Raw genomic sequence first — 13,716 nt, 5'->3', positions numbered from 1 at the left:
ATTTGGGCAATATTTGTCTCCTCATTTTAGCAGCCTCCCTGTGTTTGTTTCTGTGTATTAGTTAGAGCTGCTATGACTCCCTGTCTTGGTAGTGTGACCTAATGTAGTAGGTGTCCTATAGGGTCCAGTGGCACAGCCTCGCCTATTATCCAAGTTAAATACTCGAGGTGTGCCTTTTGTGTGAGCAGAGTACACCCTCCTCTTGCAGTTGAGCTTTGATTGCTGTTGGCTGGTCAATTAGAGGGGTTTACCCAGGCTAGTCAGCTTCAAGAACTGGCTATGACCACTGACCACTAGCCTCTACCCTCTGCGGAGGATCAGCTGTGCACAGGCAGCATGGTGGTGCTTTGACGTGATCTGTAGCTGTCTACTGGGTATGCAGGCTCTGGGCTTTCCCAGGTGGTGCAGGCCAAGTCAGCCCGCATGTGTGTTCTTCCTGGGGCCATCCTGCATGAGCTATAAAGCGGCTATTGTGCTGGGCTTGGAGGTTCCCAGGTGAAGCCAAGCTGTGAGCTTAAGCTGGAACTTAAGTGCCAGGCTTGGGGCCACCTAGCAGGAGGTATTGGGTCTGGTAGCTCACAGAGGCTGTCTGTTGCTAGCTTGAGAGAACCTAGGAAGTTGTGAAGCATGCACCAGACCAGCCATTCACATGGAAAAGCCAGTTAACAGGCTTGTACAGGGTGGGCCTGTCCATTGGGTGGGATGGAGCCTCAGGGGATGTCCAGGGCAGGATAAACAGTGTTAGCCAGGTTGATGTAGTCTCCGATATGGCACCCTGGTACCTGCTTTCAGGCTCTGATCTTTGTCCAGGGTGGTGATCAGAAAGGGAACAATGGCCTCTGCCCCTCCTTTCTGTCTGGGAGAAAGCTGTTCCACTGTTCTCACTTTGAGGCCAGACACTTCAGTTCCTCCCTGTGTGCCACTGGTGCCTTTCAGGCTGCTACCCCAGTGCTGGAGCTCAGAGGGAGTGAGTCTGAGTAATTCCGTGTTTGGATTCTTTAAGAGGAACTGCTCGGAGTCTGGAAGTGTCTTCCACTGACTCAGTCCCCATTGGCTTTTGCAGGCAGAAGTTATGTGGACTTATCTTCCTGGCAGTGGAACCTGTGGGACCTGGTGTTGGGTTGGAACTCCTTGATCCCGAGATACCCCTCCCAAATTTTTACTCACCACGTGTGAATGTGGGACCAGCCTGTTCCACACTTCTGCCCCTCCTACCAGTCTGAATGGATGTGATTTGTTTAATTCTGTGTTGTTGGACTTCCATTCAACTCGATTTATTGATAGTTCTGAGTGAGGTTGTTCTATAGTTTTGTCGTGGTTTTGATGTGGTTGTGTGAGGAGGCAAGTTGTGCTTACCTATGCCTCCATCTTACCTGGAAGTCAAGAGCTAAACTGAGAAATAAGGTATTTCCATTATCTGGGCCATGAAAAAAGACCATGATTCCATTACCTGGTGACAGCAATGGATAAAAGTAATAACAGCACTCTTAGTTTGTTAGCCATCGGGAGCTACAAAAATGATATTAAAAGTGAAAATGTTACATTAGATATGCCATCTACATTAAACATTTTTGAGAGCCCTGGCTGATGTGGCACAGTGGATTGAGTGCCCGCCTGCAAACTGAAAGCTTGCCAGTTTGATTCCCAGTTGGGGCACATGCCTGGGTTGTGGGCCAGGCCCCAGGTGGGGGTGTACCAGGGGCAACTGACCAATGTTTTTCTTGTGCACAGATGTTTCTCTCCCTCTTTCTCCTTCCCTTCCCCTCTGTCTAAAAATATAAATAAATAAAATCATTAAAATATCTAAAAACACTTTTGAGAAAGTGTTTTTATCTTCTTGCCCAGTAGAAAAGAATATCATTTGTGTAACATTGTGACAACTTTTAAAGCTTTTGAAATTTTTTACCATATATAAACACATACAATGTTTAAATTTTAGGAAGGGCATGGAAGAGAAAGTAAATTGTCCTTCTCCCCATTTCTTTTTTTAAAGATTTTATTTGTTTATTTATTTTAGAGAGGGGAAGGGAGGGAGAAAGAGAGAGAAAAATATCAATGTGTGGTTGTCTCTCACATGGCCCCCACTGAGGACCTGGCCTGCAACTGTGCCCTGCCTAAGAATTGAACCAGTGACCCTCTGGTTTGCAGTCCATGCTCATTCCACTGAGCTACACCAACCAAGGCTCTTTCTCCCCATTTCTTATCAAGTCTTACTTGCTAGAGGAAATTGTTTTAACAGTTTATGCTGTTTAGGTTTCCTGGTGTTTATCATAATTTCTTTAATCAATATCATTATTTATTGGTTTATCAATTTTAACCTGTATCTCTCCACAGTAATAGATAAATTGAAATTTGTCTTCTTTCCATTTCTCCACCTCTAAAATTTTGTTAGTTGTTGTAAGTACTTGTAACATTTATATTACTTTGTGACTAAATTAAATGCAAAATTAATTTGTATACAAATTGACTGAGTTAAAAACAAAAACCCAACATTCACCATATTATAATTTTATCAATATTAACAGTAGAACCATGTAGTCTGATTAGACTCTTAGTGATGGAAATATATTCCTCTGTCATTAAAACTTTGTAACTCAAAAGGGAACCTTCCATGTATCAAGATCTATGGCTCTTTTATATTTTGTCAAGATTTTTTTACTTTTTCTAGTCATACCTCTATTACTTATATCCCATATGGTCCTGTTTGTTAGAATCCATTTTTATTTTGCTGAAGTATATCTACAAGTAATTTTTCACATATAATATGTGATGTTAAACATTTTGAGTTCTTGCATGTTTCTTAGTTGGCCCTCACACTCAGCTAGCAGTTTGGCTAGGTATATTATTCTGACGACGACTCTCTCCTTAACCAAGTTTAAGCCCCTCCAAGCTGCCTTTTTTTTTTTTAAGAGTTGATTCATTTATTTTAGAGAGACAGGAAGAGAGGGAGAAAGAGGGGGAGAGAAACATCAATACCCTCCCCTCAAAGAGAGGGAGGGAAACATTCATCAGTTGCCTCTCACTGCACCTTCTCCCCCCTTCTCCTCCTCCCACTCCCCTGTTGCTAACCCTCCATGTGATCTCCATTTCTATGGTTTCGCTCCTAATCTAGCTGTCCCCTTAGTTTGCTTTTGTTTTAGGTGTGGTTGTTAATAACTGTGAGTTTGCTGTCCTTTCACTGTTCATATTTTTCATCTTCTTTTTCTTAGATAAGTCCTTTTAACATTTCATATAATAAGGGCTTGGTGATGATGAACTCCTTGAACTTGACCTTATCTGAGAAGCACTTTATCTGTCCTTCCATTCTAAATGAAAGTTTTGCTGGATAAAGCAATCTTGGCTGTAGGTCTTTGGATTTCATGACTTGGAATACTTCTTTCCAGCCCCTTCTTGCCTGTAAGGTCTCTTTTGAGAAATCCGCTGACAGTCTGATGGGAACTCCTTTGTAGATGACTGTCCCCTTATCCCTTGATGCTTCTAGGATTCTCTCCTTCATTTTAACCTTGGCTAATGTAATTATGATGAGCCTTGGTGTGTTCTTTCTTGGGTCCAACTTCTTTGGGACTCTCTGAGCTTCCTGGATTTCCTGGAAGTCTATTTCCTTTGCCAGATTGGGGAAGCTCTCCTTTATTATTTGTTCAGATAAGTTTTCCACTTGTGGCTTTCTTCTTCCCCTTCTGGTACCCCTATAATTCAGATGTTGGAATGTTTAAAGATGTCCTGGAGGTTCCTAAGCCTCTCCTAATTTTTTTTGAATTCTTGTTTCTTCATTCTTTTCTGTTTGGTCATTTTTTCCTTCCTTCTGGTCCACTCCATTGATTTAAGTCCCAGTTTCCTTCTCATCACTGTTGGTTTCCTGTGCATTCCCTTCATTTCACTTAGTTTAGCCTTCCTTTGTTCCTCTAATTTGTGACTAAAATCAACCAGTTCTGTGAGTATCCTGATCACCAGTGTTTTGAACTGTGCATCTGATAGGCTGGCTATCTCTTGGTCGCTTAGAATTATTGGCTCTGAGGCTTTGAGCTGTTCTTGAGCCATAATATTTTGGTCTGTTTGCACCTGTTACATATGAAGGGCGGAGCCTTAGGTGTTCACCAGGGCGGGGCCACCCAGGTCACTGGGTTGTGATGCTGAATGTGGGGGCGGGGTCAGAGAGGGGCATTGGCGTTTGTTCCTCTCTCTCTCTCAGATTTCTGTCCCCTCTGCTGCTTCCCACAAGCAAATTGGGCCCTTCTGGTGCTGGTTCCTGGGTGTGTGGACTTGTGTACCCTCCAGGACCCTGTGGATCTCTCCAAGAACTCTCCTGGCACCTCAACCTGGAAAGTCTTCCCAATTGGTGCTTTCAGGCTCTAATTCCTGTTGCTGGGGCCCTAGCCTGAGAGGTCTCTCTCACTGTTCACTCCTTCACTTGGTTTATCTGCACTCGAATGTGTAACCACAGTGAGTCAGCCATCCTGTGCCCTCAGTGGGTCCTCCTGTTGCCACCCCACACCTGGGATCCACCAACCGCTCCACCTCCACTCCTGCTCCTACATTTTTGTTACTAAAACTTTGGTGTCTTTAAACTTGGTTGTGCGAGGAGACACAGTGTTTCCACCTATGCCTCCATCTTGGCTGGAAGTCAAGATGACACTTTCTTTACAGACGTGTTTTGTTTATTTGCTTGTTTTGCTTTTCTACCTCCCTCTTTGGGTGCCTAGTTGCCCACTCATATTCCTGTACAGAGAGCAGTCTGAGTTTCCTCTGTGTGTGTGTTTTTCTGATAAGCCTATTCCTTAACCTTGAACTGTGAGCAGGAGGTGCTTATCATTTTGTCAGACAGGCTTCTCTGCAGGGTATGTGGGGAGAAAGCAGGCAATCTGGTGACTTCTACAACTGACTTCACCATGAGGGTGGAGTGTACTCTTCATGAGTCATGCCTGAATAAAGTGGCTGTTCCCTCTCTCCTTCCTTCTCTGCAAGTCTGACCTGCTTTTTGTCGGGCTAAATATTCTCTCTAGGATTTCTCTAGGAGCCAGCTCCAAGCAGATTCCTACTGTCTTCTGAGAGAGTCTCTGCTGTGATTAGCGGACAAACCCTTATAGAAAGAGGTCGGGTTTTTCCTTTGGAGGATGACTGTGTCACATTGTTTCTTGGAAATTCACACCACTGACCCCCTTCTGTGCTCTTCAATATCACAGGGATTGGAAATTTGGGATCTACATTTTCCAAAATCCCCTACCCGTGGAGTTCAGGCTAGGGCCAGCCAATGAAAACCATTCAAATGAGAGTTGGAAAGCAAACAAGAAACAGAAGCCGTATATTATTAGTCCTTGGGCAGCAGCAGAAAGACAAGAAGGTTTGCCTTGGCCTCCAAGTGTTTCCCCACCCATTGCCCACCTTGGTGCTACATTCAGCATTAATCATGGTAATTCCCAACACTTCTGACTCTGAAAACTAGTTTCAAGTCTGAGAGCAAAGGATGACTTTCCCTGACCTTCGATCCCCCAGCTGGTCTAATGGTTTGATAAAACCTGAAATAAATTCCTTCCTGTTAGAAATAGCTAGAGTAGTTTCCTTTTCCCTGATGGATTCCCAGCTGACACAGTGACAATGACAAAGAGAGCTGGGAAGATGAACATGCTTTGAGATAAAATTGGTTGAAGGCAGGAGGTAGCAGCTCTGAGAAGAGGGGGTTGAATCACCAAAGCCTGGGGCAAAGAATAAAGGGCCCAAGAGCCCTTCAAGGAGAAAGTGCCTGGGGGCTCACTTTTAGATTCTGAGAACACAGTCTTTTTTGTTTGGCACTATATTCCTAGTGCATAGTGTGCTTGACACAGAATTGGTGCACGATTAAGTTAAGTTATACATGTTTAATAAATGCATGACCCAGTAGAAAACTGTACCTTTCTTTGTGCTTCAGTTAGAGTGCTTGGTGGCAAGTAATAGAAAATCCAACTCAAATTAGCGCAAGTAATACGAAGGAATTTGTTATCCTGCATAACTGAAATATTTTTTCAGAGCTATGCTGAAACTTGATATTACAGCTTCAGGCAAAACTTAACATTCCTAAAAAGGATTTGGTTGAATTGGATTAGAACACATGCCTAGCCCTGGACCTATCTCTGTGTAGGTGGGGCTGGGCACAGGGACTACTTTAGTAGAGTGACTGGATAAATGCAGACTCAGCAATGGATAAGACACGTCCAAATGGCTCCCCTTAAGTACAGAGAATCCCATTTATCTCAATACATCCCCAGCATTCTCTGGGGAAAGATATTTATTCCCCGAAACTCGTGCTTATAAGAGGGTCTGCCTCTGCCCTGGGACCTACCCACAACAGGCAAAGCCTGGGTCTTCAGAATTTTCTGTAGCTACTGAAATTAATGATATAAAACCTAGATCCCACGTTCTCTGATCTACTCGGAGGATTTAACTCACTAAATTATTCTCTCTTGCTTCTGCTAGATAGGATAGATATTAAACCAAGGCAGGGAGGAGGAGGAAGACATTTCTCACCCACTAACTCAGTGGTCTTGAACTTGGTCAGATACGATTGCCAGGTGTTCCAAACATCACAGGAAAAACCACGATAGCACAGGAGGAGGGGAGCCCTTGAAATTCTGTATCATTTTCACTATCTGGAAGAAAGCCTTTTAAATTGTGTATTCATCCCAAGGTCTAGAAGTAGGAAGAGGAGGGGATCCACAGTGCTCAAAAAAAAAAAAAGCACATAAAACAACTTTGGTTAATTGCCTGCCTCTGGTCACTATCTGTTTAAAGAGGGGGGGGTCCCCAGTGCTTGCAGAAAGAGGCTATAAATAACTTTGGGTAACTGCCTCAACTTTAATTAACTGCCTCCTGTCATATCTCTGTTTTACCAGATGACCAAGTGTGGTCCAGAGCAAGATAAGAATTCTTGGCTAACATTCACTCATATATACCTATATTTAGGTGGTTGCGTCCCCCCAGGGGAAGCTGGTACCACCTTTATCTACCAATCAGTACCTATCTCACTCACCACATCTTGCCAACTCTGTAAGTCCTCAGGACAAAGGACTTGCCCTTCTCCCGCATATCGCAACAATGCCCCTGCTTGTCCCTGAGAACACTCTGCTTATAAACTGCTTGCATACTCACTGTCTTGCTGATCTGTAATTCTTTACTATGTCAATGAAAAGAACCAAGTTTTCCCCACACTTTTACATCATCAGAATTTTTCTCTCTACTTCATTGTTTCTGTGAGCATGCAAGCATGCTGTAATTTCTCCTTTCTTTAAAATGTACCTCTCTTGAACTTTACACATTTTGCTGGTTATTACCTTATTTCCCAGCTCATCTTTATAGAAAAAAAAAGATTCCTTATAAAGTTGTGTGTCCTTGAAGTCTCTACTGCCTCTCATTTTCTCTTGAGCTCATTTTAATCAAGCTCTTATGCATGTAACTACTAAACTGCTCTCATCAAGATCACTAGTGGTGCTCTGGCTGGTGTGGCTCAGTGGATTGAGCACTGACCTGCAAACCAAAGGGTCACTGGTTTGATTCCCAGTCAGGGCACATGCCTGGGTTGTGGGCCAGGTCCCCAGTAGGGACTGTGTGAGAGGCAACCATAGATTGATGTTTTCTCCTTCTCTTTCTCTTCCCATCTCTCTCTTTCTCTCTCTTAAAATAAATAAGTAAACCATAAAAAAAAGGATCACTAATGGTGAGGGTAAAGGAGGGATAAGTGGTGATGGAAGGAGACTTGACGTTGGGCTATGAATATACAGATGATATTTTATAAAATGGCACCCCCTAAAACCTATATGATTTTATTAACCAATGTCACCCCAACATATTCAATTAAACTATAATATAAAGATCACTAGTAGTCATTTTCCAGTTCTTGTCTTTTTTTTTTGCTTTTCAACAGCATTTGGCACGATTGACCATTCCCTCTTTCTTGAAATTTATTTTTTACCTGGCTTCCAAGACACTACACTCATCACACTTTTCCTTCTATCTCACTAGGTGCTCCTTCTCAGTCCCCTTAGCTTATTCCTCCTCCTGTTCCTAACTTCTAAAGGTGGAGTGTCATGAATCACTCCTCTCACTTATTCTCTGTTTCTACACACTCCCTGGGTGATATCTGGCCCGACTTTAAAAACAATCTATTATAGCTCTGACTAGTGTGGGTTAGTTAATTGGGCATCGTTCTGCAAAGCAAAGGTCACTGGCTTGATTTCCAGTCAGGGCACATGCCTGGATTGTGGGTTTGGTCCCAGGTCTGGTGCTTTCCAGAGGCGACTTGATGAATTCAGGAGACAACTGATTGGTGTTTCTCTCCTTCTCTTTCTCCCACGTTCTGCCTCTCTCTAAAAAATAAATAAATACAATATTTTTAAAAAGCAGTCTATTACAAATGGAAGTATTTATAAGGAGAACAATAAATGTCTAGAATATGTTTAAAAATACTCCTATCCAGAGCATAGTGGGGGAAGATGGAACAAGACTAACAAAATATTCATAATTGGTTAAGTAATTGGTACATGAATATTCACATATTCTACTTTTGTGTATGCTTAGAATTTTCCATAATATAAATAAATACATATATACATAAATCTATATATTGAATAGTTCTATATTTATGCTTCCAGTCCCGACTTTTATTTTCTCTTCCTTCCTTCTCTTTTTTTAACCCCAGATATGCATTTTCAATTGCATACCCAACATTTCTACTTGATTGTTTAACAGTCATCTCAAACTTAACATGTCTGAAAGGAACTCTGGATCATCCCCCTCTCCATGGCAACCCTCTCACCCCTCCCCCCAGAAAACTTCTCCTAGGGTTTTCTGTATCTGTAAATGACATTGCACTGACCTGGTTGCTCAGACCAAACACTCTGGAGTTGTTCTTCACGCCTGTCTTTCTCTTATAGTTCACATCCAATCCCATCAGCAAAATGCATTTGGAATCTCATAAGTTTTCACCACTTTCACTGTTGCCATCCTTGCCTGTCGTTTGTACCTGAGCTCCTGCAAAGGCCTTTTAACAAATCTCCTTACTTTCACTTTGGCTCCTACAATTTGTTTTTCATAAGCAGCCAATGATTTTTAAAAAATCTGTATTAGATCTCGTCACTCCTTCCTCTCAACTTTCCAGTAAGTCCCATCACACTTAGAATAAAACCCAATATTCTCATGATGGCCTGCAAGGCCCTTTGTTATGTGTACCCAGCCTCCAGCCTCACGTGCTTGATTGCATCTCTCACCACTTGCTGTCATTCAACGAGCTCCAGCACAATGGCCTCCTGCTATTCCATGAGCCCACCAAGGAGACTCTCGCCTTGAGGTACCTGCTGTTCTTTCTGCCTTGGAATGTTCTTCCCCCAAGTAGTTGCATGGATTACACCCTCACTGCATTCCAGTCTCTGTTCTTTTATTACCTGTGTAGGGCTTTCTCCAAATAATGTATGTAAAATAAGTACTCCTGTCACTCTCTATCCCCTTCCTACTTAATTTTTTATGTATTAATACTATATATCATTTATTACCTGCTTTGTAAGCTACACAAGAGCAAGAACTTGTCTTATTTACAGCTATATCTTTAACATCTAAAATAATTCATAGCATAAATAGACAACCAATATTTGTTGAGGGAATGAATGATGGATTGAATGGATCTTACATAAGGGTTGGAAGATAGCTCTATTTTGAACCTTCCAGGATGAGGGGATGTGACTCTTCCCTATTCCCAGCTTCTTCTATGCTTACCCGAACCACACTGTGTCCCTTCAACATCCAAAGGTTTGCTCTAGGGTGGAACCAACTAAGGGAGTGTAACTTGAGATCTACTATCCTTTAGGAGGAGGCAAGGAGGAGCTCTTTGCAGCCCTGTGAAAGTACCAACTTGCCTGAGTGAGTCTATTGCCTGATCTAATGTGAATGCTAATAGCTGGTCTCCCAACTCCTTCTATTTGTCTCTAGCAAGACCAATTTTTCGGACACCTCTTCTGCTCAGTTCTAGAGCTGTTGTCAGGGTCTGCAACTCTGCTCTCCTCCAAGGTCTCATGTGCTCCTCATCATGACTTTGGAAGCCATACAGATTTTGCCCCAAACTTATCTTAGACCACTCTTCTCTTCGCTCACAAAATTCTAGCCAAAATGACCTTTTTGTTCTCAGATACCCTAAGCTCATTCCTACTTCATGGTCTTTTCACTCACTTCTCCCTCTTCCAAACCATTCTGTCCCCAGAACTTTACCTGACTGGCTCCTTCTTTTCATTAGTTTTTCAGCTCAATCATCAGCTCTTCAGAGATGTTTTCCCAAAGACCATCCATTGTATGACATTACTGTATTTTATTTTCTTCAGAGTAATTTCTACTCTTGTCCATTTTTGTTCACTTGTTTACTGTCAGACTCCTCTTTGTAAGAATGCTGACAAGTAGAACTTTCTGCAATGAGAGAAAAGTTTTTATATCTGAGCTGTCCAATACAGTAGCCACTAGTTACCATATGACTCTTAAGCAAATGAGTAAATGAATTTTAAATTTTATTTTATTTTAATTAATTTATATATAAATAGCCGCATGCGGCTACATGTGATGTGTCTTGGAGTCGACCTCTTTGCATCCATCTTGTTTGGGACTCTCTGTGCTTCTTGGACTTACGTCTTTATTTTTTTCACCAAATTAGGGAAGTTTTCTTTTGCTATTTTTTCAAATAGATTTCCAATTTCTTGCTCTTTCTCTTCTCCTTCTGGTACCCCTATAATGCAAATGTTGGACCTCTTGAAGTTGTCCTAGAGACTGCTTGCACTATCTTCATGTTTTTGGATTTTCTTTTCTTCTTGTTGTTCTGATTGTTGGTTTTTTGCTTCCTTATGTTCCAGATCATTGATTTGATTTTCAGCTTCATCCACTCTATTGTTGTTTCACAGTAAATTGTTCTTTATTTCAATTAGTGTTCCTTCATTTCTGACTGGATCTTTTTTATGTTCTTGAGGTCCTCGCTAAATTCCTTGAGCATCCTTTTAACCAGTGTTTTGAACACTACTTTTGATAGATTGCTTATTTCTGTTTTATTTAGTTGTTTTTCTGGAGTTTGATCTGTTATTTCATTTGGGCAATGTTTCTATGTCTCCTCATTTTGGAAGCCTCCCTGTTTTGTTTTTATGTATTAGGTAGAGCTGCTTTGGCTCATGCCTTGTTAGCGCGACCTAATGTAGTAGGTGTGCTATTATCCCTCCCCTATTACCCAAGCTAAATACTCGAGGTGTGCCTTTTGAGTGGGCTGAGTACACCCTCCTCTTGTAGTTGAGTCTTGATTGCTTTTGGCAGGTCAATGGGAAGGATTTACCCAGGCCAGTCAGCTGCAAGGACTCCAAATGCTCCCCAAACTGGGACCTGGTTCACAACCCAAACATGTACCCTGACCAGGAATTGAATCTATAATCTTTCGGTTTGCAGGATGATGCTCAGCCAACTGAGTCATACCTGTCAGGGAGGTCAGATGATTTTTGATAAGAGTAGCAAGTCCACACAATGGGGAAATGCCACGCTGGAGGCTACAGGGAAGAATCTGTTCCTTACCTTTTCCAGCTTCTGGTGGCTGCTGATATTCCTTGGCTTGTGGTCAAATCACTCCTGTCTCCGCCTAACTTCTAGTCTTCTTTCGTGTAGTCTCCCCCGACTCTTTCTTAAAAGGCCACTGATGACTGCATTTAGAGACCACCTGAACATTTGAGGATAATCTCTCCATCTCAAGACCCTCAACTTAATCACATCTGCAAAGATTCTTATTCCATGTGCTGTAACATTTAGAGTTCCAGAGATTAAAACTGGATGTCTGTGAGGGCCATTATTCAGCTTACTACACCATCATTCTTAAACACTTCCATTCTTTGGTAAGGAACTAGTAAGATTTTTTACTGCACCAGTCATGGAACCAACCATTTCTCTAAGAATCTTTTGTTCCTTTTTAATGAAGAATGATATTTGAATGTCAAAATGTAGATGCTAGGTGTACTCATTGCTATTAGGGTATCATTCTTGTAGGTCATTCCAGTAGAACAAGAAAATAGGACATCAACTAGGAAATATGTATATGGAGATACATGTACACAAATACAAATATTTTGTGCATTCTAAAGTGTAGGGCTGGAGTCAGTTCATATGGGCTTGCAAGAGCCATTTGATAAATATTCAGGGATTCTATGCATAATAGAATTCTATGCAGCATAATAACTTAATGAATAGTAAAAACAATAATTTCAAGTTCAATTACTACTTAATTTTTTAAAATTATTAAAATAATAAAATGCCTGAAAGCACTGTGTTTTTTAAAATGAGCTCTGTTGAGGTTTAATTTACATACAATAAAACACTTACTTATATGTACAGTTCAGTGAATTTTGACAAATGTATATAGACATGTACCATGACCAAAATCAAGATTAGATTTTTTTCTCTTTCTTTTTCCAGACAGAGAAAGAGAGAGAAGCATTGGTTTGTTTTTCCACTTATGCATTCATTGGCTGATTCTTGTATGTGCCCTGAACTGAAAACCCGCACCCTTGGTATATTAGGACAGTGCTCTAACCAACTAAGTTACCTGGCTAGGACCGAGATTTCTTGTTTGGATAAAACATCTGCTAGAATTAGAATTGATAGGACATTTCCGTCATCCCAAGAGGTTCTGTGTGCCCCTTCTCCATCAATTTCTATCCCCCACCCCTGGCTGATGGTAGCCACGTAATCCCTTGACCCTTACATTACTGCAGAATCACAGGTGGGAAGTAGGGATGGCTGGGGTGGGAGGGAGAGATGGGGGGAAATGGAGACAATTGTGTTTGAACAACAATTTAATTTTTAAAAAATTTTTAAAGATTTTATTTATTTACCTCAGAGGGAAAGGGAAGGAGAGAGAGAGGGAGAGAAATATCAATGTATGGTTGCCTCTCACACGTCCCCTACCAGGAACCAGGAACTGGCCTGCAACCCAAGCATGTGCCCTGACTGGGAATTGAACCGCGATCGTGTGGTTCGCAGGCCCACGCTCAATCCACTGAGCTACACCAGCCAGGGCGAACAACAATTTTAAAAAGTTAAAAAATAATTTCATTATTATCTATTAATGGATTTAAAATATATTTAACTATACATGTTTAATTTATTAATGGAATGTCTGTATTTTATTATTAAACCCAAAAGGACTGTCTACAAAAAGGTGTATAGTTTGACCATGTATTATTTAAGTCTATTTTTTTCTGATTCTCTTTATTATTAAAAAATAAATTTCCTGGCTGGTGTAGCTCAGTGGATTGAGTGTGGGCCTGCGAACCACATGATTGCGGTTCGATTCCCAGTCAGGGCACATGCCTGGGTTGCAGGCCAGTTCCCAGCAGGGGACTCATGAGAGGCAACCATACATTGATATTTCTCTCCTTCCCTTCCTCTCTAAAGATAAATAAATAAAATCTTTAAAAAAATAAATAAATTTATCATGCCGCGTAAGGAAAAAAGGTGGGAAGTTTGCCTTATTTTCAAGAACAATAATAGCAGTTGCCATTACAGAGCATCTACTATGTGCCAGACACCATATATGCACTTTATATTTGCATGTATATTTGCACTTTATATGACCTATTTTGTCTTTTGATCTTCTCAACGACCCCGACAGGTAGGTATTTATTATCTTCACTTTATATGTGGTTCAGAAATACCCCGACTTCACCTAAGTATGTTTAACATAAA

Source organism: Sturnira hondurensis, unplaced genomic scaffold (genome assembly GCF_014824575.4).
Source record: "Sturnira hondurensis isolate 20B ecotype Veracruz unplaced genomic scaffold, ASM1482457v3 Scaffold0021490, whole genome shotgun sequence".
NCBI classification, from domain to species: domain Eukaryota; kingdom Metazoa; phylum Chordata; class Mammalia; order Chiroptera; family Phyllostomidae; genus Sturnira; species Sturnira hondurensis.
The sequence above is the reverse complement of the archived record's forward strand: the minus strand, read 5'-3'. Positions refer to the sequence as shown.